Raw genomic sequence first — 27,981 nt, 5'->3', positions numbered from 1 at the left:
AATAGAGATCTATAAACGCTGAGTGACACTGTAAAGGTGAACCAGGAGCAACCATTTACTGCCTTTTCCAGCAGAGACAGGGAGTGGCTGGGGAAACAAGGAGGAGGAAGAGCTGGAGCAAACAGAAGGCAGGAGCTGGGCAGCATACACTGCAGCCTGGCCCCGTCGCGTCTCTGTTTTGAAAAATAATCCTAACAAGGGCTACCAGCCCTGATGAGGCCTGCTTGAACAAGCACCAAATCTCTGCACGCTTGTCTGAAGTGCAGGTCTGGTTGGTGACAGGGAACCTTTGTGAGAGGTTCCCTCGGCTGTAAGAAAGACGGATGCTTTCAATCAACCCTAAAAATATTAATTTTAGCCTTTTTGTTTCCTAGACATGACATAAAAGTGGGTTATGTGCCTTCCACCTTCTGGCAATCCTGGACGGCAGCATTAAGCATGGCATAAACTGGTTCAAGTTCTCATGCTACAATACTGATTTTACCGCTAGTCATCATATGGCTTTACAAAAACCATCTAAGGGCTTGGCACATGAAGGGCTTCAAACCCAGCAACATCTAGGGGTCAGTGGTCTAAATTTGGCTCACTCTGTCAACCTCTAGGTGAGAATGACAGCCTTTGCCTCCTGGTATCTCAGGAGGGTGGGATCTGACCTAATACTACAGAAGTTTTGGGGTGCCCAGGTATTAATTGTGCATATTTGAGTCATGCTGAGCTGATTAACCCTCAGCTTTTCTGGGCAAGTTGGCAGAAGACAGAACTATCTGCAAACTGAGAAATGCAAACAAGCAGGAAAAAAGTTCAGTTTTGCATTATGAAAGAAAATGCAAATCTTTTTTTTTTTTTTTTTTTTTAGTTTCAGTGCCAGTCTTCCCTTTCTGATTTCTACACCTTCTGGCACAGGAATGAAACCAGTCTAATCTCAGTAACTGGCTAAGGAATGCTCGGGCTTTCTGAAGTCCCAGCCCACTTGGTTAGCTGCGTTTCTGAGACAGAGAAACAGCAATCTTTCTACTTGTAACATCAATAACACCAGTTATTCTCCCAAAGAATTATTATCAACAATTCCTTTGCTATATTTACAAAGAAGCAGGGCTATTCTTAGAGAAAACACTAAAAAAGCCATTTTATTTAGCTTTCTTGGCAGTTATACAAAAATGTAAGGAATGTAGTCAGTTAAAAACATCAAATCCCCAGCACGAGCCTATAAGAGCTTCCCTAATGCATATTTACAGTATAGAAAGCAAGCACTTTCCTGTTTTGTAGAACAAACAGGGAACCTTCTCTTTTCCTCCTAGCTGTTCCTGAAGACCAAACATTAAAGTTTGACACAGAATGCTGCTTTTAATGGTGCAGACTGTAAACTTTTAATGCCTAGAAAATGGGACTTTATACTACAGCCTTCTTTTCCTAAAAAGGAATCGGAGGCGAATTTTACTGCTGGTTTTAGGAAAGTTCTGAATTGGCAGCCCAGGGTATCCGAATACTCCTTCAGCCACAGCTTGGTGTGCCATGGCAGCACTCACTTCTTCTGTGCTGCTCCTCGCCCCGGCAAGGACGTGCAGCCCTGGGAGGGAGAGCTGCTTGGGTCCCACTGTGCTGCTGGTGGGACTGGGAAAAACACTGTGTTCCCATAGGGACCCGCTCAGTGTGGGGACACTGGGGTTTGGGAGCACACGCAGGGACCTCACTGCTGTTCCCATACATGCGGCAGCAGCTCAGGACGTTGCTCCAACCTCTTAGGACCCTTGGAAAACTTCTCTTTCTTAGGGGCATTACTTACTGCACAGGAAGGAGCCTGCGTGGCTTGTTGAGGTCACGGCTTTCCTGGTGACACTGAAAACAAACAAAAAAGACATGGGTTATTGCTCCAGGTTTTGAGGGGTGGTTAATGGGTTTGGCTCTTAGTGAAAATGGACGAGTGCTTCCAACGTTACTTATTCTGCACAAAACCCCCAATGGTTTCCAAATGGACATGACAATAGCTCCATTAAAGTATAGTCTGTTCCATAGGGAAATAAGGAAGCTCAAACCTTTGGGATTTCATAAATCAACTGCTATAGTCTACATAGTGTGATAAACAATCCTCCATGAATAGGGACACAGGTGTTCACCTTCTTCCAATTCTTCAGCTATAAGCCATAAAACTTTATTTTTGGCTTCCCTAAGCCTGCCTGTGTTGGAGATTTCCAGAGCCAACTTCAAATTAAAGATCGGGAAAGGCCCTAGATCCCATTCCCAACACTTCAAATGCTCTCAGGTGTCCGGGGCCAGAGGGAGACTGAAATCCTGCGGGGGTAGCATGTTCCCTGCAGGGACAGGGCCTGGGGAGCAGTCGCTCCTTAGGGCAGGCAGTGCAACCCCAAGCAGGATTTCTATGGGTTGTTGGGATTTGTGCCGCAACCACTGGTTTTTCTTTCTGTTTCAGAGCCATCAGAAGCGAGCAAAGCTTCATCCAGAGAAAACCAGGCAAGAAAACGACCACACTTGAAGTGAGAGAGAGGAAACGAGAGCCTGGGCCCGGCCTCTGGCTCCCATCCCTTGCCATGTAACAGTTTCATCATTGTGCAAAGTGTCAATAAGACACCAACAGGGTAAACAATTGTCAGACAGATTTTCACAGAGCCAGTTGACTGGACCATGGCTGCTTTGTACACAATGCCAATGCAGTGTCGTTTCTAATGGGGGAATTTATACAGTGTAATTATGTCAGAATTTGCTCCAGGCTACACACTGTTGCATTATAAACCTGGCCATTGCCGTGCGATTAGTCAGAGCCTTAAATAACACCGAAAGTAATTATATCAAGCAAGTAGTTGTCAAAAGCTGATGAAGAAAAGTGGCGAATTCCAGCGCTTGCCACATACGGCCCCTGAAGGAGGTTAGCTAATGATGATGGCCTTCGTTGCTGGGGGGTTTGGTACCCGAGGCCACGTCCCCATCAGCTGACTCACAAAGCGTTTAAGGACCCGCACCGTTTGGCCCCTGTAATTACGCAGCAGAGAGGGCTTCTTTACGATAAGTCACGATAAGATTCCCGACGATTGGATTTAGATGCAGGCGATTGAAATGCAAAGAGCAGGCAGGCTGCCTCCCCCGGCAGCACGGGGCCAAAGGGGCTTTGCATCAAAGAGACGTCCCTGGTGCCTGTGGGGCCAAGGTGGGCCGCAGGCAGCCCCTCGCCAGCAGCCTGGGGGCTACAGGCTCCTTTGGGGCTGGTCTGGCAGCAGTGAGAGCCCCTTCTGCTGCTCCAGCCCTGCACGAACACGCTGCCGCATCGCCAGTGCCCTGTAAAAGTGAGGGCTCCATCCAGGAGGGACAGAAGAAGAAGGAGCAGAAGAAATCAGTGGATTAGGGGCGAGTAGATAGCAGGGTTATGCGATCCTTCTATTTTGCACTTCCCATCAGAGGAGCCCTAATCAGCTGGCATCGTTAGATCCCCGTTTCCCAGAGAGAAAATATAAATCCTCTGCTTTCCAAGTCATGCTGAGCTTCAGCCCTGTGAGGGGGACAAAGCTGGCTGATATCTCCCTCACTCTGGCCCTCGTCCCTCAGGGCTGTTACAAACTATTGGAGTTTGTAGCAGCTCTCCTGAGGGCTGTTACAATGGCTGGGAATCGCTGTCCTGCAGCATCGTTTGGCTTCGCTCACTCCTGCCTTGCTCTCTGTTACACAGGGTGTTCCCCCTTTGCTTTACCTTCTCTTTCCAGTAAATGCTCCGTCAGACCCAGAGCAATGCACGGAGGCTCTGTCCCTCAAGATCTCATGGCATCCGAGGCATCTGAGATGTTGCAGCCAAATCACAGCCAGAAACACTGCTATTGCTCGTGCCTTACAGCATCTGAGGCTGAGACGCTCAAACAACTGTATGGACACACTTTTAGAAATGGACTGGAAAATTCGTGAGAAATCCCCTCTACTTCTGCTTCTACCTGGCCTGAAAAGCTACGCAGACCAGCAGCTACTTGTGGTATCCTGGTATTTCTGCTTTTGTCTGGGATGGGAATTAAACCAGGCACTAGATCGACAATAGAAATAACAGAATGGTGGAAGATTAGCCAAATCTTCAAATCTCAGAAAAAAAAAAAATCTCTCATTGGTTTTATAAGCAGACAGTCAGAATACTTTTAATTTACTCCGTCCTGATTCCCCCGCCCCTTCCTTTGACCTAGTGAGATGGTGACTGAAGCCCTAGGCTGTGCCTCCTGTTTCGGCTGTAGCCACGCTCTGTGAAGAGGTGCAAGGGGCTCGTCCACATCTGCTGATCACAGCTCCCATCCAGAGGTTGTCACCTCTACTCGTCTGCCAGCATAACTATTTGTGTCATCACTTCCCCAGTTCCATCAAAATAGTCCTGCTTAGAGAAGACCTGAATTAAATAGGCTTTAAAATACAGAACCCCATGCGTTTTTGCTGGGACAGGACTAAGTGGAGAACTGTTGTTAAACAGCATGTTCAGGTCAATGCCTTGAGCAAAAACCAGGAAAAATATACAACTTTTATATATATATATATATGCATATATACGAACATTAACAAACTTTCCTCTGCGGTCCCTCTTTCCGCTCTGTTTCTTACCTGACTGTGCAGAGAATTGCCTCAATGTGTTGAGCTGGCATAAAGCTAACCCAACCAAAAATACTTTTTAAAATTTTATTTTTTTTTTTTGCCGCTGAGCATCCTTTGCAGGCTCTGAGCAGGATCAAGTGAGCCATAGCCCAGATACATTATTATAACAAGGTGTGTCTTTCTAGGTCTTAGTCTCAAAACCTGCATTGCCCAGCTGCTCTGAAAATAAAAGATGCTGTGGGCAACAGAGCAGGAATTGAACAGAGGTAAATTTGAGTTTCAAATGAGAGAAAGAAGGGGGTGGGGTGAAGAATGAAGGGTGGTGAGAAAAGAGGTGCCTTTTTTGAACAATGCACCAGTGTTTCATAGGACAGGATTTCTCCTGAGTTTCTTGAAGTCTGATAATTTTACATCCACTTCTGGATGTTAATTCCTGGTCATTTTAGCTCATGTCATCAACTGTTCTAATGGAGCCAACCCTGTAAAACTGCTCCTGTACTTATCAAATGTGCACTCACATACGTGCATACATTGCTTGTATCGACTGTGAAAAAGGAAGTCCAAACCAATACCCCGACAAAATTTTTCATCTGAGGTGCTTTGCCTCACTAAGCAGTATAAAAGAAGCAAATCTTAAGTGAAAAGTAAACCAATATGTGGCTGGCTGGCTTTGCTGTGATTTTCCTTCCGTGCCTCCATGGGCTGAACCACCAGGACATTCACCTTGGTTTTTTCACCTAGCAAAACGGGTAAACCTGAGCCAAGTGAGGCTTCCCACTGAGCTGCTTACCTGGATCTACTCCCCAGCACTGCTGGATGCTGGGTGTGGGATGCCTGTGTCCCAAACTGTGCTGCTGGGCTGTGGCTCTGGTGGCCTTCAGGCTAGTCCAGTCCTTCTGAGACAGCTCAGGGAAGATTTCAGGGCTCTCCCCACTTCTTCCAGCTCCCCTGCTTGAAGGAGAAAGAGAAGTAACTTTTCTTATGTCTCCAAGCTTCTAATAATAGTTGCAGAAGTCGCTGTGCTACAACAGTAAAAGGCAAGGCGAAACCCTGCTGCACAGGTCCTTGTGCTGGAAGGAGCAAGCAGAACAAAAGATAAGCCATAAACATGCACTTATGTAGGTGACCCACATCACAGCCCGGTGTGCCTCTTCCAAACAAGCCAGGTGGTGGTGACCAGGGCTCCCAGATGAGAGAAAGAGGTTGGTGTGGTCAGGATCTCTGGACCTAATGTTTTTGGTCCAGCGAGTGGCCCAAAGACCAGACCTTCAGACTGCACCCAACCCCGCAGGGCTCTCTCTGTACCAAACCCCTCTGGTTCCTCCAGCAGCGTATGGCCGTGCTGTCACAGCTCTGCAGGGCAGCAAGCAAGACAAACCAGCCTCTGGCTCCAGGAGGTGACAAATTATTTTGGTCCCTTTGCTATGGAGTTGGAGGGAAGAGTTCCCAGCAAAGCAGAGGAAGCATCAGTTGATGCCAGGTGGGGACTTCAGGACCTTAATCCTCAGAGATCCCATCATGGCACTATGAAGCCACAGAGAAGATGGATTCAGCCAAATACAGAAACAAGGACACAGCTTCCCTTTCATACTTGCCCTTCTTCAGCCATCTCTCTCATCTCTGCAACACTAAATCTCTCGTAGAGATGTCCGTGATTTTGGGGGAGAACTCCTTAGCCCAGCAAAACCAGCACTGGCAAATTGGGTGGAATAGGTTTTTAACTGGAAAACTGAGGGGCAAAAAGCCAGGTCTGCAGGCACAGGTGCATTCCTGCTCCCTCCTGAGCCTGGCAGCAATGCTCCAGGGGGATCCCACCTGTGCCTATCTCCAGTCCCGCAGCAAAACCTGAGTCAACTGCTGAGCTTGGAGGAGTGCGGGGACCTGGGAGGTGGCAGTGAGCATCCTCGTGGGGACAGCATGCCAGTGAGGGGACAGAGCTGGCCTGCGGTACAAGAAAAAATAATTGGAGAAAAATAATTACCTTCGCCCATACTCATACTCGCCTAACAAGTCCATTGAAGTGCCTTTGCCCTACCTCTTGAGATTTTCCAAAATCCTATTTGTGTTTTTGAGTGTTAAAAAAAAAATGCAAACCGCCATCTGCAATGAACAAGACATGAAGCAGTAAGCGGGGCGGCCAGGCAGGATGAGCAGAAGGGATGCGCTAAGAGGAGGAGGAGAGCAAGGAAAAGGTGCACTGGAGGAAAAGGAGGAAAGATCAATGGATGGAGAAGGCTGTGGCACGGCAACGAAACCCTTGCAGCCACCACATCCTGAGAACTGCAGCCAGCACGGCTTGCTGCCGGCCCCCAGCCTGGTCCAACTGCAACAACATCTGTTACACTTGAGCTCTGCTCGGTTAGTGGCATGTTTGTTTAATTGTGGGCCCAGTTTGTTATTTTGCTTCCCATTAGGAAGCTGAAGAAAGAGGGGGAGGGTGTTTTCATTCTGGGGAGCGTTTCGCCAGGACAATGAGGTTTTTTTCCATGGCCTGGGTAGTCAGAACTAGCTGTACTGCTCCTCCGACAGGGCAGACGCCTCCGAAGCCCATTGTTCGACCTGATGCATTAAGGGCTCACACTTGTAATTTTGGCGCTGATCCCCTTCTCCCATTGTGTGAGCAGAATGGGCTGAAAAAGGAGAGTCTGTCCTCTTTATCTGGTTGCAAGGAAAGGAGGCAGCGGCTCCCCTGCCCGCCAAGGCTCTCGCTCTGCTCTGGCAGCTGGGAGGGATGGGGGGATGGCTTTGAAAGCGTCCCTGGTCACTCCCGGGAATGTTACCCAGCTTCCACTCTGCTGGAGCTCCTTGGCCTCCTACCAGCTTCCCCAAATTCATCACTGAGTATTCTGGAAAAACATGTTTTTTTTTTTTTTTTAAATATAAAAAAGGGCATTGTTGAAAGAGTTTTTTAGCGCTGGACTGACAGCCCTGAGACCCAATGGCTTCTGCTCCTCCACACACAGCGGTCAGAGCACGGAGGAACAAAATCCCATGCCGCCTTGCCCTACCAGTGAGGGGTAACCCGGATCACACCAACGCAGTGCTGTCAGAGGGCTTCCACGGCATGGACATCCCCTTCCTAGAGACTACTATCCCAACATGACGCTTTGGTTCTGTCCAAGCCTCCATGAAGGTTTGGGCTTGGAAGAATTGCTGGAAGATGCAGGTGTGCCCTGTTGTGCTTGCCCTGTTTGAAGGCAGGGCAGAGGCTCAGCTTGCAGAGTCAGCACTGAGCACAGACCTATAAAACAGTCTGGCATGAAGGATGCTGAGACAGAAGCAGCATGTCCTGGCAGCATTTCGGACAAAGGAGTGTCAGGAACACGGATAGGTTAAGTCTGTGTACAGCACAGTTCTCATTCTCCATCACTGCTCAAAACTGGAGACCCCAAGCCAAACCTGAACTCACAAGGAACGTTTCGGATGTCTGCCTAAAAACAAAACGAAAAACCTTTCCTTAAAACTATGGATGGTTTAAAAAAAATGAACCATTAAAAAAAAATGAACCGAATATCAGAAGCTTAAATATAAACTTAGATTAGTAAACAGGCAATACAAACAAAGCCCTGACTCTACAAACATTTACATATGCAAGAATCCTGGGCACTCAGAGCTGGAGGGGAAGGATCGTGTGTCCGAACACCCTCACAGAGACCAGCATCTTTTCCTTGCTGGAGCTGCACACAGGCTGAGCTGGTACAAATCTCCCCTCTGCAGGGCAGAAACGCCACCTTAGCTTTTACTAGCCATGCTCACTCAATTTTCTGTACAATGCAAGATATAATTCGCTAACCGAGTCCGTGAGTGCTGCCCGCATGGATGCTTTAAGCCATGGAAGGCAAACTTATTTGGGATCTGGTACTAAAAATGATTTCACACGGCAGCTCCTGGCTGCTTGGGCACCAGCTTCGATCTCAGCTGGTGACATGAGGACCGTCAGCACAACAGCCCATGGTCAGAGGTTTGACAGCACTGTAACTTAACTCGATTTTAAGGTCTGCATGGAGCGAATATTAAAGCGAGGTCTCCGTGCTGCAGGGCTGGTGGAGCTGGGAGGCTCGGTTACAGAACAACCGTCCATTAGCGCAGGAGGCAGTGCAGATGCTATCTGGCTGCGGTATTATCCCTCACTGTTATAACTTCACTTTGGACAGTTAAGATCTTGATGACATTATGAGCGGGGCTAGGGGCAAGCTGTGGCCACAGCCGGATTAATAGTGCGCGGGGCCCGAGTCGGGACGTGCTGGTTCGTTTGCTCACCAGCAGAGCTGCTTTTTCTTACAGCTTTTCTCCCACACTTTCCTATTCCTCCCTGGAGCTGCACCAGAGTGACATGCTTGCAAACCAACGCCCCAAAACGAGGTGGATTTAAGCAGAGTGGCCAAAGCCAAAGGACCACCAAAGCCAAGGCACCGCCAAGCCACATCCCGACCCGGTGGGATGGCAGCTGAGGGGCGGGCGGTGTTTGCTTAAGCTGGGGCTGGTCTCACGTTTTCGCAGTGATATGATAATTGCGTTTAGATAGCCCTGTCTCTCTCTGCTGGGCTTTTCACAGGGCTCTCCTGGCCCCCAGCAGGGCTCATTTAAAAGCGCCCCGCTCTCAATGACACGCCGCAGTGTTTTCAAAAAGAAACAACCAGCAGCGGCTCTCTGGAAAAATAACAAAGGGACCCAATTACAAGCAAATGTGTTGAAGGGTCCCAGGGCCGTCTGTGGGCAAATTAGGGCCAATTAAAGGTCAAAATGATTTAAGGTATAAGGACAAGAGAGGGAAGAGAAACAATTGGTCAGATTCCTGCACAGAATAAGTGTCTGCTGCTTGGTTTGAATAGGTCTTAATGCCCAAACGATGGAGAAACTTCAGAGCTGGGATTGTGCGTGATGTTTAAAGCGGGTGGTTCATGCTTTCTGTTTCATTTGTGGCTGGGAAAGTGCTCAGGGTGCTCAGAGCCAGCAGCCCACCCATATTTACAGAGGGCACCTCCGAGGAGCCCTGGCACACGGCAGCCACGCGGACCCGTGGCAGCAGCAAGGGTACACTTTTTTTTTTTGTCACCCACAAGCTGTCCTGCAGGCTTTTCTGGGGACACACGGTGCCGAGCCTTTACACACGCCTTCCTGCAAAGGTGGCTCGAAGCATGGGAACGGCCATAACCCTGAGGTTGGGAGGCTGAGGGGAAATGCTCGACCACATCATTTTTTTTGCAGTGTTAGAAGACTCTTTGGGCTGATGGTTTGGAAAATGTTTAAAAAGTCACACTCGGCTGAGGTGCACAGCCCCGGTGGGTGAAAACACCTTTCCCCTGCTGCACAGGCATCCAGGCAGGTGGAGAGGCATTGCTCCCTACCTGGGGGGAGCACAGCCCCCGCACTGAAACCTCAGCCCCCCATGCCCTCCTGGCCGAGACCACCTTCACCCACCTGTGGCAGCTGAAAGCTCGTCCAGAAATGGCCCAGCACGTGCATCTGCAGAGCAGGCTGGGGATTTCACACGGAGTTTCCTTCCAAGATCAGTCCTTCCACCCGCAGCCAGCACAAACGCCCCAGCAATGCTGCAATGAAAACAGCATGATAAATACTTTCACCAGAGCTATTTAAAACCAGAGAACATGCTCGTCCTGCTGCTTTCTGTTGGATTTCAAATGAAGATTATGGAGGAGATGGCTTTCTCATTGTCATTTTTTTCCAGAGACAAAGAAGCCTGGAGAAGGTCTGAACTTCTGACGGCTCCCCACATCTCCCCCTGCTTCACCATGGGTGGTTTAACAGCCAGCGCTGGAGAGCCATGCTGATGCTCAAAGAGCAAAAAGGCAAAGCAAGGGGCTCAATGCCTGGTGCAGGGGGCTAGCAGGGGGTGGCTGGACCCTGGCACACTGGGGTGGGCACTGTAGGGTTTGGATGAAAAAACCCACACTGATAGAATCAGGTCTCATTTCAGGATCACCCTCCCATCACTAAAGTAACGGGCAGACAGGCAGAAATTTAAAGAACTGAAGCACTTCTTTCTTTCTTTTTTTTTTTCTTCCCCCCTTTGCACACAAAGAACAGAGGGACAATGTGAAAAAAAGTCACCTGCATTTTGATTTCATACATCCCTGGGTGAAGAAATGCTGAAATTTAGAGGGGAGGCTCTAGGCAAAAGAAGTCCTGATATAATGCACTGAATAGACCATGCTGCTGGTTGTTTTTTTTAAAAGAAGGCAGATAAAACCATCCAGGACAAAATGGCACCACCAATGCTTTTAGCCAGTTATTCATCATCCCATGACATCTTCAGCACTGCCTACCTGAACTGGTTGGAGACAGCTGATTATTGGTGACACATTTCCTTGCAGTCTTGCTTTAAAGAGAAAAAAAAAAAAAGAAAGGCAGTTTAAACCCATTTTACAAATGGCATCCAGCCCTGTCCCATCTCATCCTGCCCCCTTCCTACCATCTCCAGCTGGAAAAAGAGACCATAAAGCAGTTTTGTGCAGTCACATGTAAATCCCCTGTCTCTGTTAAGGCGAGAGATTAGCCTGTTAACAAAGTTACCTTGTCACCTACTCCGCTTAATCCTTGCATTTCAAAGTGTAATTTTATTGAGCGCCTCGGAGCTGAAATCTGGTGTATGTTATTTATTTATTTATGCACTTTAATCGTTCCCTACATTTTTTTTCTCCCTTCCTTCCTTAATTCACCTGGAGCTCAAAAAAATTTTTTTTTCTCCTAACCTTGCTGAAAGCAGTGGCTTTTGGAGAGGCGGCGCCTCTGCCGTTTTTATTAATTCTAACGTATTTATTTAACCCTTCGAGGACTGAGGCAGCACAAGGGCCCCGTGCCCCCACCCTGCACCTCGCTGAGACAACAGTCAGCCGGTCTCCACCGAGTGCCGCGCGGCCAGGGTGCAGCGGGGTATCCCGGCCATAAATCTGTCAATACAAAGAGAACAGCACACACGCAAAAAATGCGGCTAAAACCAAGAAATGCAGCATAATTACAGGTTCATTACTGCAAACAAAAGCATCCCCCGAGCCCACCCCTTTGGCAGGGACGGGAGCAATTCCAAGAGGCTCATTATGTAGTTACCTGGGCAGGGTCAGAGCCTCCTGCATAGCGCTGCGGCCCCGCTCCCTGTACAGCCCCAGGATGCACCCACTGCAGCACCCCACTTTCCACCTGGCGTTATTTTGGGCTCATTTTAAAGCGTATTCAGCCATGGTTGGGTTGACGGCCAAAGAGACTGAAGGCTTTGTGGTTATGTGCCGAGGGAGCACAGCACAGAACGGGGAGGTTGGGCACGGGAAGGGGTCTGCAGCCCCACTGCCATGCCCTGCTCTGTGCCACCTTCCCTCTCCAAAGCCCCCTGCAAGGCTGGATGTGGGCTGCCCGAGGCCTGCGGCTCCTGCAGCACATCCAGCAAATCCCTCTCTGCTTGCAAACAGCTTGCACCCTACCTGGTGCAGAAAAAAAATCACAACTTCCCAACTCATCTTGAATTTTTCAGAAATTGAGGGAGCTCAGAAACACACCAAACCTTGGGCCAGCAGCTGACACTTGCCCAGGACATCTCCAGCTCCGTGCAAGCCCTGCACCCAGCGGATGCACAGGCAACCAAGGGATGCAGGCGGTGCTTTTTGGCTGTTTCCAGCCCGTGGCTCCCTTTCTTGCTGGGCTGGGAAGCGGTGTGAAGTCCCCTTCGACACCACATGCCCCTTCCAGAGCCACAGCTTCCCTCTCCGGCAGCCAAAGAATTGAGGAACTCCAACCGGCACCGCCGAATATTCAGGGAACCTGACAGCCCCCTTCCCCTCCGCCTGCAGCAGCGGTGAGCGCCGCCAGCGCGCCCACACCGAGCCTGCCTCCATCTATAACCCAAACGTCAAAACATTTCCTCTTGCAACCCCATTCGGCTCATGGTAGCCCTGATCCCAGGTCCGAGTCACACTGCTTTTGGGGTCTGCCTTGCCGAGCCATTACTGTCACCGCCCCACTGTGCGCAGATAAGAATAGGCTGCTTCTTCTGACTCATTTAGCTAAAACAATGGAGCCACCAGAGGCCAAATTAATCCCTGGTGACTTCAGCAGAGTTGCACCAGGCTAAATTTGGTCCCAAGTGTACAATTAGCACGGAGGAGAGCTCAGTGTCATGACAGTCTCTTGGCTCTTCCCGCGGGCTCCCTTAGCCAGGCTCGCCCTCTGTGCCAGGCAGCTGGGTGCTCCCTCTCGGCCGCCCCGTGCTCACGCCTTGCCATTTCTGGGCACTGGGAAGGGCACCCTGCGAGGGGGAAGGCAGCCCATCACCAGCAGCTTTCGCCTAGGGAAGGGCAGAGCCCCCTTCCCTTGGAGCTGATCCTCCCCGCTCTGGATTTTGCAAGAAAATGAGCCTCATCCCCTGCTGTCCGCAGGCATCTCTGCAGCGCTGTCATAAATTTGGGCATCCTCCCCAGCTCCAGCCTTCAGGTGGGTGGAAGCTGGTCCAGGTCTCCTGGCCGGTCCCCTCGAGAGCCACGCAACATGCCTCTGAGCTCAGCCCTCACCAGCCTCTCTTCGGTAGTTTTGTGGCAACCTGATTCCCTCTAGTTAAACAGTTAAACCACCAAACCACAATTTTTTGGCATGTTTGTATTTCAAACGCTGAGAAAATGGGTCAGAAATCATACAGGGATTGTCCTTGCTGAGGAAATGGGTCAGAAATCATACAGGGAGATTGCCTTTGGTGACGCTCAGCTGACTGAGGACCAGGAGGCATCGCCCAGCTGCTCCTGCAGCCATGCAGCCGTGCCACGCACAAAAAATAGAAGGGGCAGAAATAAATTTAAAAAAATCTTTACAAAAAAACACCAACTAACCGGACCTTTTCAGACTCCAGAAACACTTCCTCAAACACGTGGTTTTGCATCAGGCGCGAGCAGAGCCTGGATGGCAGGGCTGCTCCTGCCGCCGCTCCGCAAGCGGGTCCTGCCGGCAAGGACTGGGGCTTGCGCTGAGAAAACTCCTGCTAACCTCAGAGAGTGCGTGTGCGCATCCAAAAAAAAAAAAAAAGCAACGAAAAAGCCTCATATAATTAAAAAAAAGGGGAACAAAGAGCAGAGTGTGGGACTTGGGAAGGTCTGGACTCACTGCCTCTCTCCAGTGTCCCCCTGCCCCCCTCCGGCCCCACAACCCGAAGCCATTTCAAACATCCAGCCTTCTCATTCCTTTGACAATTCTTCAAAGGCTCCAGGACTCAAGGAAGCTTCCTGTTTCATCACAAAACCTTGCTTTCTTTTCCTCTGCCAGGCTATTAAAACCGTGCTGATGAAGCAGTGTTTGCTGCGTGGCTGACGACCCTGCCTCGTGCGCGACACCGAAGTCACGTTGCTCAAGGTGTTTCAGTTCCTACAGCCCCCTCCTGACGCCCAAATTTACTGCACAACAATGTCTTGTTCTGTTAAGCTCGACAATGTCTTGTTAAGCTCGGCACTGGAAAAATATATTTCCTCTCTCCCAAGCACGCGGTGGTTGCTTTACCGTTGTGTGGGGTTGCGTGTGTTATTTTGTTATTGCACGGTTGCTGGTGACAACTGATCTGCACGCCCCGCTTTGTTATTGTAGGGTTGCTTTAAAATCCTAGGCTCCTGGTATTAGTTTCATTTATTTATTTTAGGAAAAGGTAGTTTTAAGGCTTGAAAAATAAATAAATTCAAAGACATACCAAGACACAGCGAGGAGATAGCAAGGAGAGGAAATCCTGCCGAGCGCAAGCCTTGCCCGTGCTCTGCCCATGGTGTGGTCACGTCCGTGAACGCCGGCTCTGGGTGCTCGGCATTTTGGCAGTGCCCGTCAGTGTCTCTGTGAAAATAGCACGGCATTAACAGTTCTCAAAGGCTTGAGTTACTGTAAAAATCTGCACTAGGCGCAGGGTTGAAAAGTTCAGACGAAGGAAGAGGTGGAAGGAGAAGGAAAAAAGGGGGGAGAGGGGAGAAGCGCTGGCACAGCTGGTGAGGGCTTTCAGCATCATCCCGAGCCAGGCTGCTGGTGTGACTAGGTGGAAAAAAGATGGTATGCCACAAATACTCACCCCAGCTCACTACAACACGTCCCTCAAAGATCCCCAGGTCCACACAGTGTCAGGCCAGAGGCAGAGCACGGTGCCCAGCACAGCCGAGGGCAGAGCATGGCAGCAGGCACACAGCCCCGACCCTCACCTGCCCCAGCATCACGTCTGGGGCTCATTTTCCTCGTTCATCAAGGGAAAGAGGAAAACAGCTGAGCTTGGGCAATACTGGGAAGGAAACACATGATGATGCACCATGCCTAGCAGATCATCCCCAGCTCCGTTGTGAAAGGGGAGACTGAAAAGACAATGAAATTAAGGCGAGAGACTCCTGTCAAGCTAAATAATTAGGTCTCAGGGTACATAATTGATGCGCTCTTGATGTGGACTCCAAATCATTTACAAGGAGGTGCCTCACCTGGCACGGCTCTGGTGTTGTGACAGCAGGGGACGAGCATCCTCAGCGGCGGGGCCAAGCGAGCAGCGTGCAGGGGCACAAGCTTCCCACCATCCCACCACCATCTCTAACACATCACTTTTTTTTTTTTTTTTTTCTCTCCTGGGCATCAAAAGTCCCTGGCCAGCATCACTTGAGAGCAGCTCTCCCCACAGCTACTCTGATCCATGCCCCTAACCCAAGTAGGAGGAGCGATCAATACACAAACGAACCACTGGACAAAACAAGGCCACAGGGACCAAGCTGAGCCATGCAGATCCTCCCTGGGGCTTCGTTGCCCAGGCCGAGGCAGAGGAAGCCGACCCTGCAGCTGACTGCACCATCCCATAAGAAAGACATCAATCTCGAGGGCTTTTTCCACTGTCAGTCATCCGCAATGCTCTTTCCTGCCCCATCAGTTGCAGAGCACCAACATCCCCATTCTGCTTTTTGTTGTTTTCTTTACATTTTTTTTTCCTCTTTCCTTGCTCTTTTCACACCACATCATCACAAAAAGCTAGCTCTGCCCTTCTCCTCCCTTCCAACAACCTTTGCCCCCAACCTTGGCGCACCACAAATCTCCTGGGCACCCTGAGACTGGAGCAGGAGCTCAGCCCCGGCTGCCTGCCGTCGTGCAGAGCTGGCTCCACACTGAAACCTCTCGCTGTCCCTCCGGGCTGCCCCCCACTCCCCGTGTTGTGACAGTCGGCTCGAGGGGCTGAACGTGTCAGCACGGCCACCCCGAGCCCCCGCCAGCTCCCCTCCGCCCCAGGCATGCGCCGTCTGCCCGACACTGCCTACAAACTCTATTAGCTTTGTAATTAAAAACAGCTGTAATCTGATCAGGTGGAGATCACGGTTACAAAATGAAGGAAGCCATTAGCAGGAAATGTTGTGGTTCAGGCAGACATCAAATCAGTTTAAAGAGATTGGATTTCATTGTTTTTATACAGTTACTCCATTACTATAATGCACTGGGTCCATTTAAGCGGCTGGCTCGGAGGAGTGCTCATAAGGCAGTAGTGACATCTATGTGAAATGAACGGCATAAACGGCAAACTCTGAAGAGATAGCAGTGAATTTACACCCCTTGCTCTGCGCTGAATATTAATGCACCGGAGTGGGGCTTGTAGGGCTGTCCTGGTTTTCCCTCCTTGCTTCCCAAGCCCCCTGCAGCGCTGCCAGCCCCCTTGCAGGGCAGGGAGAGCCCCCCTGGGGCAGGTCGGATCCAAGGACCACCTTTCCGCGCCCCTATACCACAAGCAAACCACGGGTCCGGTTTCTCAGCAGCGAGGTGGAGTGAGAACCGAAACCGCAGCAGCCACATCGCTTCGCTTCCTCCTGGTAAACACCAGCCGGTCAACAAGACAAAACCTGGAGCACTTCGGTTCTCACAGGGGATGTTGCCCTTTTCCTCTGTTTCCCCTCCCTGAAAAATAAATAAATAAAACAATAACCCAACAAACAAACACAAAAAAACACAAGGAGGGAAACAACCTGTGCTGGGAGGCACCAGCCTGTGGCCCAGCGCTCGCAGCGAGGTGCAGGATGTAGCCCAAAAGCCTTGCCATCAGGAGGGGCTGTTTGCAAAAGCTGCTGGCTCCTGCTTTACCTCAGTGCCCACCACACGACCCTGGTACCTATAGAAAACCTACACGGAAAGGCACACGGCCCCCAGCTGCTGCTGGTCACTTTCACACGAAGGGGCAGGTGGAAGGGTTACAGTGTTATGGGGTTTGCACGACTAGCCCATCCCCATGCTCTGGTGCCAACTGGGCCATCGGTACCCTCTGCTTTCTTGTACCAAAAATGCCCCAGTGGTATGAGGTGGGCTCATCTGCCCCCTTCCTGTGGGGAAGGCCTGCAGGGAGGGCTCAGGACGCAGCTTGGAAACGAGGAGGGTGTTAGGGAAATGCAAATGGGATGAGAGCTGCAAGGAGAAGGGAGCTGTGCCCCTGCCCTGGTCCTGCCTGAGCATTAGGAGGCCTCTTCAGGCGATGCAGAGCACACGCGCTGCCCTCCCCTCCCCTCCCCTCCCCGATCTGCTCATCGCAGGAGGAGATAAGACAGGGCCTGCAGACAAACGCCCACACAGATCCCAGGGTGCGGAGCTCCCCCTCCAGCCAGAGCCCCCCTGGCTGTGGCAGAGCCCCCTGGGCTAGCAGAGGGCTCCGGCATCTCCCTGCTCATCCCGTCCTTCCCTCCTCGCCTCCCTCCCTTCTTGAACCAAACTGTATCAAATGCATCAAAGCCCGAGTGAATTACGTTCCCCTTGACCCGCTGGCAGCGAGTTCAGCCACAGGACATTAAAAGAGCAGAGGCTGAGGTTTCACGGCCTGCGATGGCAGAGGCGGAAGTGCAGGCCTCGTCGCTGCGTCACTTTTGCCTTCAGAAGCGATGTTTTCAGCCAAGTTCAGGGGCGGGCAGGGCCGAAGCGTGGGGCTCAGCCCAGATGGGGCTGGGGGCTGGTTGTGAGGTGTGGGGGATTTCTGAGCAGCACCCACAGCTGCCCCCCGGCGTTACGGTACACGTGCTATCCGGGCAACTCCACGTGGTTTGGGGTTTGGTTGCAGGCTGTGGGGAGAGCTGGAGCTGCCAAGGCCCTGCAGTCACAGGATGCTCTGGGGCACATCGTGGACTCCAGCTGCATAAGGCCACCAGTGCTCCCAGTTTGTGCCAGCTGTCCCTGCTGCTGGGACGCAGAGGGTGCTCAGCATCAGCACACGCCTCAGCACCCCGTCCTCAGGGACCTGTATCTAGAAAGGGAGCAAGAGTGGAGAAATTGCCCATAATATCTCTTCCCCTTACAAGGGCTCCAGAGAGGACGGTGAACATAAAATGATGGTAACACACCCCGTTGTCCTCGCAGGAACGGTGGCACACAGGGACCGGCCGCCATCTCACGGCGCTATTGCATCCTGGCTGCCCCTGCCACGGCTCTGGATGCTGCGTGTTGTGAAACACCCTGCTCTAAAATCGCTGCCATGACCATGCCAATCCCCGAAGCAGCAGCATCAAATTTGGAGCCTGTGAAGCCACCGCCAGCAAAATAAATATTCGGGAATATTTTTAGCATGCTCTTGTTCAGAGAGAATTTCTTTGTGTCCTTCTGAGGAGCTCGCCGGATCTTTCATCGGTTTGTTTTTCTCATTAGCCGGCATAAGCTTTGTTCTTATTTAATAAAGATTAGGATCTGCTGCCTCCAGCCCTCTCTTTTTGCTCCTCCATCAGGCCCGTGGGGGCTCAGGCTGCAGCGATCTGTTTGATGTCGGCCGCGGAAGTTGAAATGCGGGACAGAAGCTGGGGTTTGCTTCCCCAAAAAAGCCATGGCCCATGGCCCCTGGGAGGGCAGAGGGGGACAGGGCGCAGAGATGGGAAAGCACTGTCTGGGTCCAGAGGTTTCTGTGTCCAGCTGGCTGGGCGCTTTGCAGAGGTTTGGTCTGAGCCGCTAAGAACACGGGTGGAAAACGGGACGGCCGATGCAGCGAGCTAGCCCATGTGCAAGCCTAATAAAACAGGAGACGTGCCACAGATGGGGGAACTGCTTCTTCCAGCGCTGGAGGTCAGGGAGATGCAACGGAGCTCCTATCCCTTTATATATCACCAGATTTTCCTTGCGAGCCCAGAAAATAAAATAACTGCCTTCCTTTCTGGAGCTGAGTCATTCATTGGAAAGAAATGGGTTTAAAATGACAGCAGCCATGAACCAGAATGGGTTTGATGAACACCCAGAAGGAGGTAGTGGCATCTTCTGAGCTCTGAAAGCCTGATCTCGGCTGCTCGCTGCCATGTGCAGCTCGGGTCAGACCGGCACTGCATCCCACGGGGATGGAGGCTGCTGCTGGGACAAGGACAGCGAGGGGCCAAGGGGGCCGAGTCATGCCCATGGTGGAGGCTGGGCTCCAGAGGCACCACGTCACAGCTGGAGCTCCCGTGTGTCACTTTTCCAGATACTCCTCCTCTGCTGACTGCATGGACCAGCCAGGTCACTGCTGCGTGCCCTGGTTTAGCCATCCCAACGGGAAGAAGATTATATTTACCTCTTCAGAAACCAGCTGTGGTTGGTTGCTTGTGGTAACGTAGACAAGGTCTATACAGAACCAGCACTATTGGCGTCACTATTTGTTAACACACTTCTACTTTCTTAGAGATTTAATTTCTTTTTTTTCCTTTAAAAAATATCTTCAAGCTCTTACATGTAGCAAGAAGGCTCCCACTTCTAGCAGGGGAGCATATTTTGCATGCGCGCGCCTTCGAAGGGGATGCATAACTCCCGGCCAACAACACTTATCACAGTGCCTCGCGCGGGGAGATAAGGGCGAAGGCACGCAGGGCTGCGGGGCAGGAGCTGTTTGCTGAGAGGGGCCGGGAAGGAATCCAGCCCCACCCTGCCACAGCCTTACCTGCGCCCAGGTGCGCACCGGCCGCGGCGCCGATCCCTGCGGAGCTGTGCTGCCGCGCGCTGACGGGTGCCAAACCTCGAAGCTCGCTCTGACATATTTAGGAGGGGAGGAGGAACAGCAGGGAAAGCAGATTTTATGCATGCCTTTTTTTTTTTTTTTTTTCTTTAGCAGTTGCAGTTGTAAAGGAACTCGTCCTCACCATGTTTGTGTCACTTGTGTTTGCTGCCTGGGGTGATGTGAGAGCGCAAGTTTTCCTGGCATGACTACTCTTGGAAAATCAGCCTCAAATCCATATATGATAGTATTCATGGAAACCACAACCCTAATTTACATGCACCAATTTCCCTGCCAGAAACTGCGCTCCCATCCAACCCGGGGATAGGAACACTGCCCTGTGACTTTCCTTCCCAATCACGACCAACCCATGCACTTCAAAACTCAAATATTTTCCAGGGAATGTTTGCAGCCTGCAGTTTAAAAAAAGAAAACCTTCCCCACACTCATGCGGTGGCTCAGTATCATGGCTGCATTCAAGGAAGTTTCCTTATAGGTATTTCCCAAGCCGGACTACTCTCCTCTCACAGAAAAACAAACCAAAAAAGCCTTGAGAACCAACCACTTCACATACAGAATTTCTTATATATCTCATTCAAAATTTCTTCCCTGTGTTTTCGAGTGCTTTACACCACGTTATGGAGACGTGCTCGCAGGTCACCAGTGCACAGGGAAGGACCTGGCTCTTTGGACACCCATCCTCCCCTGCCCAACACCAGGGAGAGGTGCTTCCAGCCACTGCTGTGCTTGGTGCAATAGAACAAAGGTTGGGGAGGTGGAGGGAGAGCCCTGGACAAAGATAAAAATCTATTTCTGATGCCTATAAAAACCAAACCCAAATTCCCAGTTGCTTCAACGTGAGCAGTGGACGTGGGGTAATGGAGAATAGAGTTATTTATTAATAGAAGGGCATTTCAATAGAGATCTGAGGAGGTGATATGGGCCAAATGGAGGCTTTTACAGAAATAATGCTCGGGAGGTTTTACCCGGTTTGCCCAGGTGTCTCAGCTCTGTGTCCTGGGGATGGTTGCCTCCCATTCCAGAAGGGGTCTTTTTGGGGAGCTGTATGCTCACAGAGCCCTGCCATCACTTGATCCATCTCCCCCAGACCCAGAAATGGAGAGAGAATAATGAGTATGGAGGGAAGACATTTGTCTGGGGATCCTGTCCCTACTGCTTTTTGGGGTAAGCATTGTAGTGCTGGTACAGAGCCTCACACTGTGCCCCCAGCCCAGGGCAGCCACAGCCCCACCAGCTCTGGTCCCCGGCCTCAGCTTCACACCTCCAAGGCCAGGAGCCTCCAAAACCTCCTTAGACCCTCTCTGATTCCTATTGCTGTCTCCCACAAAACACAAAATTCACCTCCCCGAATTCCTCACCGACTCCTTTTTAAGCAACACCTCTCCTCCACTTCGCAAGGAAATGGCACCAAAATTCCCACCCGCCTCTCCCTCGCAGCCCCTTCTGGAGGGGGCTCATGACCCACGCAAATAAATAAAGAAAGCACCCCAAAGGCCAATCTCCCCCCCTGCACCGTCAGGCAATAACAATTCATGGGGGGTCTTTGGGGAACAAGGACGGAGGGAGGGAGGAGCACGGTGCTGCGTGGCTGCATGTGGCAATCAAGCTTTCCCACCGCCGCCTTCCCCTGGGGAGCATCCCCGCTCCTGTTTGCAGAAGCGGCGTCTCTCCCTCCACTTCGCTAATCCCCCTTTGCTGTGCTCCCACCCCTCAGGAGCCCTGGGAAAGCGGCGCCGGTCCCCGCTGCCCCATCTCCCCTCTGCAAAACCGAGCGGGGAGGGAGGAGAAGGGGAAACGTGCGCTCCCTTAATTGATTTTGGTGAAAGAGGCAGGCAGCTGCGGCACCGTCAAATTAATTAGTTCCAGAGCTATTTGCAGTTATGAGCCACGTTAAGATTAGTGGTCATTGCGTTGTGGTGCTGGGAAGTGGAGGTAGGAAGAAGGTTTTTAAAATGCCTTTTTTTTTTGTTTTTTTTTCTCTTGAAGCCTTCCTTAAAAACACAGGAGAAAATGAAAGAGGCAGCCCCTGGCTGCCAGTGCTGTGTCCCGCATGTGCCACAGCCCAGGTCCAGCCCAATTCATGGGGTGAAATGACCACTTTGGCCCATTCTGCATCATCTGCCCCATGTTTAACCAGGCAGGTGCTCAGAGAGGCCAGGCAAGAGCTGGCCAGGTCTCCATCACCCTGCTGTTGTCGCCACCAAAGAGCAGGGACAATGCCAGCTCCCACGCCCTGGTGGGTGACACCTGCGTCCCTTCTTGCCCTCCCTGCCTAGGAGTCGGGGGAGAGGCTTTGAGAGCCTCATGTGGGCTCGGGGGCTGCAATCCCAATGGGACAAGAACGCCTGCTGCAACCTGATAACGCTGCAGCATCCGAGGGGCACCCGTTGTCTCGGGAGACACCACCATGTGCAGAGGCTTACATCTGGGTATCGATAAGCCTGCCTGTTTGTGCATAAACACAGCACCACACGCAGCCACATACCTCTGCATTCCTCCTCCCCCTTGTTCCTTCATCTCTGTTTCATCAGCTCTTGCCTGTTACGTGTTATCTCTCCTCCTCTCATTCAGAATCCAGGTCTGGGAAAGGGCAGTTGTTGCGGGTCACACAAACCAGGACCATGGTGCTGAGGAGTGGCAAAGGTTTTGGGTACATTTGCAAAATTTTCAAGGGTCTGGGTGAAGGGAAGCAGGAGGAGGAGGTCTTAGACCAAAGCACTGCCAAGTGGACTTCAGCCAGGGTAGGAGTGTAGTTTTTACAGCAATTAAAAACTAGTTAAGAAACATAACCTCTCCCCCTTCCTGGTTGCTTATAAGATAAGAGAGGGTCTGCAAGATGAACACACACCAGCAGTACTCCAAAACTGAGTGCACAACACCGACCCACACATGCCACCACAGTCAGGGTCTGCTTGTCCAAGGATGGGGACCGCGAGGTCTATGGCAACCACGTGCTAAGCTTGTCCCCTCACACTTACCGAGTGCCGGCTGCTTGATCTGCTTGACTGAGTAGAAAGGCATCCCATGGCATCTTCTGGTGTGCCCCCAGGATCTGCCTGGCTCTTCTGGCTCACAGCATGGTCACAAGCTCTGCTCCAGCAGGACAGTAGGTTGGCATGGGGTGCTGCATCCCCACCTCAGCTCCAGACAGGGCTCCCAGCCCAAAAGCATGCTCTGGACCTAGAAGCAGGACAGTTTCTAACTCGCCATTGTTCTTGGAAAAGCGGGGAAAATATATGATGCCAAAGGTGTTTATACCTAGGCAAGTTATTCAAGGAAATCTGTATGGGACAAACTCGGTGACAACCATGACCCAGCTGTAGGAACCTCATCACAGTTCACCCCAGAAACAGCCCGGCATGTTCACCACTCCTCCCCAGAGCTCTCCTCAGCCCTCTGCTCGCAGGGGTCACCCAGCTCTATGCAGAAAGCTGGTGGAAGGACCTACAGATTAGTAGAAACCTTCATCTTTCCCACTCTGGCAGCACAAACAGGCAAGGCTGCTTCAACAGACTCCACGCATGAGACCATTTCACACTGCCCACACATGAGAACATAGATGAGACCATGGAGCTACTTTGCAAGCAATAGGCAAGGACACTTGGGCCCCAGATAAATGCGAACTGGTCTCCAGAGAGAGGTGATCACCAGGGGATGCAACATCATCTTCAAGACCTCTGCTTGCTCCCTGACTGCAGACGGGGCAAATGCTGCTCCAGCACCACCACTGGTGCCTGAAGAAGCAGCAGCTCGGCCACAGTGGCAGGTAGGCAGCAAAACCCCAGTGTGTACAGAGAGGATGGGCAGCGTGCAGGAGTGTTCACAAGCACACGTGCACACACACCAGCCTGGGAGCCAGGGCAGAGCAGAAGGGCTCTTCGGGGAACATAGGTTTGGGCACTGGGAGCAAGGAACTTGTGAGCCCAAGGCAGCGTGCCTGCACTGCTCTCGAGCTCTCTGGAATGGGGTTGTATACTGAATTTATGAGCTCTTAAGTCATCACATTTACAATTTATATTCTCCAGTCTTTTAATCTCGGCAATAAACTTGGACTAAACCTTTGCTGAGGCAGTGTGGAAATTTCACTGTTCCCCACAGCCCTGTCTATGAGGAGCCCATAGGCAGGGCCAGAACTTGTCTCCTGACAGCTTCATGGTAGGGTCTCCTCCTGTTCCCTGCTCCCAGTAAAGCCACTGGTGACCAGCTGGTCCCCTACCCACCACCTTGATTGCCCAGGAAGGGGGTCCTGGACACAGTTATAAGACATCAACAAATATCAGGGGGCAAACACTTGCAATGATCCCCTACAATATCTCCTATCTTCTAGAGGGGGCTGCTTTCCTTAATGATGGGCACCAGGTCTATGCGCACATCACCAACTAAATCTTGCACCACTTGGGGCCCCGCCATCTCCTGCAAACCAGCCCCACAGGTGCAGTTTTACCCACCTAGAGTTGCCTTACTCCAGAGGTCTAGACCAGAAGAACCATCTCCAGAAGGTTTCCTGATGGAGCAGTGGCTCTCAACATGAACTGATCTCCAAAGTGGGCACCTCCTTTGCACACTAAGACCTAAAATTGAGATGGAATTGGCACCAATAAAACTACTAACGGAGGCAGGCCCTCCCTGCTTGGACGAACCCCACACTTTCAGAAGAGGGTGGCATCATTTCTGCAGAATGCTCGAGTGGCCTCAAATAACACACTGAACTGTCAGGCACAAACCCAAGCGATGGCGTGAGCCAGCACTGAAATAATGAGAAGCTGATCTACAGCTTTTCCCCTCTGGTTTATTAAATGAATGCTCTGCATACCACTTCCCACTGACTGGAGACAGAGCGAAAATCCCAGGACAGTAACTCATCATCCTTTCTTCCCCTGAGAAGACTCGAGGCTGTGGCTATGTATGGATGTTGCGAAGTGATAAAGTCGCTGCGGCTTCACGAGTTACCACGCACCGGCTGAGCCGCGCTGCCCGGCCGCGCGCACGCTCCCAGCTCCCTGCAGCTGGGTGGTAAAACATGTTCGCTCACGATGGGGCTGGAGCAGGTACCCCGGCGGCGGGCTCCTGATAAGCACGCTGCTTATCTGTGCCTCGTTAAGCCCCAGGACTCAACGGCTCGCGATGCAACCCTTGGCCCAGAGGACCCACCTCTTTTTGAGCTGTAGACCTCAGCCACGGAACTGGCAACGGGAACCGGCTCCGGGAAGGCGGTCAATATTGCATGAATTCCTGAGCGTGGAAGAGAGAGGAAGGGAGGTTCGGGACCGTGCCAAAGAGCAGGAATAGCAGAGGGACCAGCCAACCCTACCGCTGAGTTCAACCTCAGCGGAGCCACGCCTGGGTGAGAATATTGTAGATGACACATGGAGATGACCCGGGCAATGAAACTGAAGTGCTCTGAATTCTGCTGGGATCAGAGTCCGTGGAGACAAGTTACATCACTGCTTGTGCTTTCCAAGACTGGAGTAAGGTCTTGCCCTGGGCATGATGTAACATCAAAAACATGCCAGGCCCCTTGACTCCAATAAGTAGGATCAGGCCTCCTCTTTGGCTTCTTATCTCAAAAAATGGCAGTTTTGGGGAGGTTCCTGCCCCTTACCACCATCCAGAAGCTGTGTCCTCTTGCCCAAACCTTGGTTTAGCCTCAAGGCTCAGAAAAGCTGGATCCAAACCCAGTTCTCTGGGTCCTCCTTCAGCTCTGTCTGCCAGCCTCCAGGCGTCTCTCCCAGGCGTCTCTCCCCAGAGCCGTCCCCTGTCCTGTCCTGCCGCCAGCCTCCGCACTGAGGACACACTGTCCCTCCCTCCAGCCTGCAGAGGCAGGAATCCACGCCATTTAAGCCTTTTCTGCCCAACACCCACAGCTGCAAAAACAGCAAGCAAACAACCTCCCCAGACTAAACACCAGGCACCTACCTCCTTCTCTCCTCCAGTGCACCCAGATGCTCTTGAGGTGACAGAATTTCAGTCCCAATCTTCCTCCTGAAGGCAAGCAGGTCCCTCTGTCCCCTCACCAGGAGGTCAGTGAGCCTGACCCATCCCAGTCAGATTTTGGGAGCAGGCAGGGGGCGAGTGGAGCTGCCCTGGGGGCAGGCAGCCGATGACAGCCCGACTGGCAGGGCGAAGTGCGACCTGTGTTTGTTTGGATAGCCAAAGGACTTGGAACAAATGTCTCCGGCTCATGTTTTAGATAAAAGAAACCCAGCCTTGTCATGGGATCAACGGGGCTGGCAAGAAAATACTCAGGGAGACCTCCCTTCATCCCCATTCCCTTTTAAAACAGGAGAAACTATAACAGCAACAGCAACAATAATAGAGGAAAATATCCACATCTCTGAGATACTCTCTCCTTTCTGGACCAGGATATTTTAAGGTGTCAGGAGCAAGATCAGTGATGGGGGCCACAAACGTGGGGTCACCAGCGGTCCAGGTACCAAAATCTTGGGGCGTTTCGCCCCTGGGTGCCCATTGTTCTGTTCCCCATCCCCACCTGCTCACCACCCCTGCCCCTGCAGCCTGACGCCAGCCCGACGCCTGGCTGGGAGGGAAGAGGGGGACATGGCAGTGCCTGGAGCACGGGGGGACAGGGACCGCCACATCCGCATCCATCTGGCATACTGAAGCAGCGACTGGAGGAAAAGGAAGGAGGGGGTGGGTAGAAGAGAAAATCCCAAAGATCCTCGGATAATAAGCACCATTAAGGTTAGTCTGTCTCATGATTGTTTCTTATTAAAAAGAGACTGTACTTTATCTGTGCAGGATATGCTGTTTGGATGAGGGAATTAGCAGAGTGACTGCCTCCATATCATCTAATTAGCAAAAATGTTGATAAGCAGATACAATCACATATGATTAGGATCCTTTTAAAAAGCCACTCCATTAATTAAATAGACAGAAAGGCCGCCTCCAGCCCTCGCGTGCCACTGATTAGAATACAAATATTTACACTAATCTCACCTCCATCAGCCATGGGACACTTTTGAGTATTTTTAGTGACATCAGATTACTATTGATTTTCATCCCCAATGTCAGACCATTTTGTTAGTATCTGAAAGTGCTGCCTTCAGTTTCGGATGCTTTAAATCATGTTAAGGGTTTATCTTAATGACGCTGCTGATAACCACTGTTCAGGTCACTCGTACTTTCTCTTCAAAGAACACAGTCTAGGCTGGTTTTTATTGTTTGTACTTGAGATTTAAGATACGAAAAACATTTCTCATTTCAAAGCCTTGGTTTCTAGGGATGGGGCTGCCAGACTAGTTTGGGTCTAGTTACTTGAAGCGTGCACGTCTCTCTCATTTCCCTTTCTCCCCATCTCTCCTCCACCCTTTCTCTCTTCCTTGCAAACTCTTTTGGCTCACAGCAGTGGCCCCTGTCGAATGGCTGCTAATGTCTGACGCCTGCTGCAGGGAGCAGCCAGACAGGCAGTGAGCGTCCCCCGCTCTGGGATGACAGGAGAAAAACCATTCCTTATGTTTCAGATGGGTAGGATGCGCTAAATCCAAGACAGATAATCCAGTGCGCCAGCCAGTCTGAGATGGGCACTCATCATCAAAAGCAGCTCTGGGAGGAGATGCTTTGCAAGGAGACAGCCCAAGGCAGAGTCACCTCCTCCCTTCTGTGCACAGCCCCGCTCCCCGCATCGGCTAACTGGCCTGGGACCCTCCAACAGGCCTCCCACCTGCCTCTCATGTCCCATTTTCCCTTCTGGATAGCAGACAGCAGGAACTGCAATTGCTCTCGAAATGTCTGCCAAGCATTTGCAAATGGACCATGGTGGCAGTGGCTAGGAGCTGCTGCGCCTTTTGGTGGCAAGCTCAAATCGCACTCAAGTCCAATAGACAATCATAAAAAAAAAAAAGCACCAGCCCAAATGAATGAGCCCCTTGGTGAAGATTTCAAGCCAAGCAGCCAGCTCGTACACTGCACACATGCTCTTTCATACGGCCAGCTCTCGACTCCTTCCCCGAGTGCTGGATGATGGAAATGAGGGCAGTGATCTGCAACACGTGCTGCCACCAGTAGGTGTTTACGACAGGGTTACAGGCAGCCGAGTTCTTGTTACTGGCACTTCCTCGGAGACCTCCTTCCTGCAACGACTCCCTGCGTAGATATGTTACTTCCCACAGGAATGGCAAATCGAGGGAACAGAAACAGATGCAGGATAGCCACAGACTGGATCGGCGAAGCTCAGCTCCTCAGGCTGAACCTGTCTGTACTGAGCTCATGTGGCATCCCTGCCGTATGTGTATGCACCTGGGGCCAACCACCCAAAAAGCACACAGAAAAGAGGCTGAGGTTGTCAATGAACTTCACCCTGGGCATTTATTCAGGTACTAACAAGGAAGTTAAAGCTCTTCATGAAGTGTTAGATTTGGCTATAAATTCAGAAGAGACCACAATGGTCATCTAATCAGGATTTTTAGATAAAATGTCCACTCTAGGTTTAAAAATGGCCACATGAGGAGGGTTCCAGTGAT

The 27,981-nt window shown here is 51.3% G+C and overlaps 1 long non-coding RNA gene across 1 annotated transcript; it reads right to left on the bottom strand.

Moving 5' to 3' along the window:
• Positions 1–49: 49 nt before the first annotated feature.
• On the bottom strand, positions 50–25,747 carry LOC106038071 (uncharacterized). Its single transcript, XR_001208408.3, has 8 exons — positions 25,418–25,747; positions 23,950–25,312; positions 22,480–22,681; positions 14,246–14,382; positions 10,857–10,909; positions 9,991–10,121; positions 5,360–5,517; positions 50–1,836 (listed from the first exon to the last, which is right to left on the bottom strand). It is a non-coding gene; the product is annotated as an uncharacterized lncRNA (long non-coding RNA).
• Positions 25,748–27,981: the final 2,234 nt, after the last annotated feature.

This window comes from Anser cygnoides, chromosome 10 (genome assembly GCF_040182565.1).
Source record: "Anser cygnoides isolate HZ-2024a breed goose chromosome 10, Taihu_goose_T2T_genome, whole genome shotgun sequence".
NCBI classification, from domain to species: domain Eukaryota; kingdom Metazoa; phylum Chordata; class Aves; order Anseriformes; family Anatidae; genus Anser; species Anser cygnoides.
The sequence above is the reverse complement of the archived record's forward strand: the minus strand, read 5'-3'. Positions and strand labels throughout refer to the sequence as shown.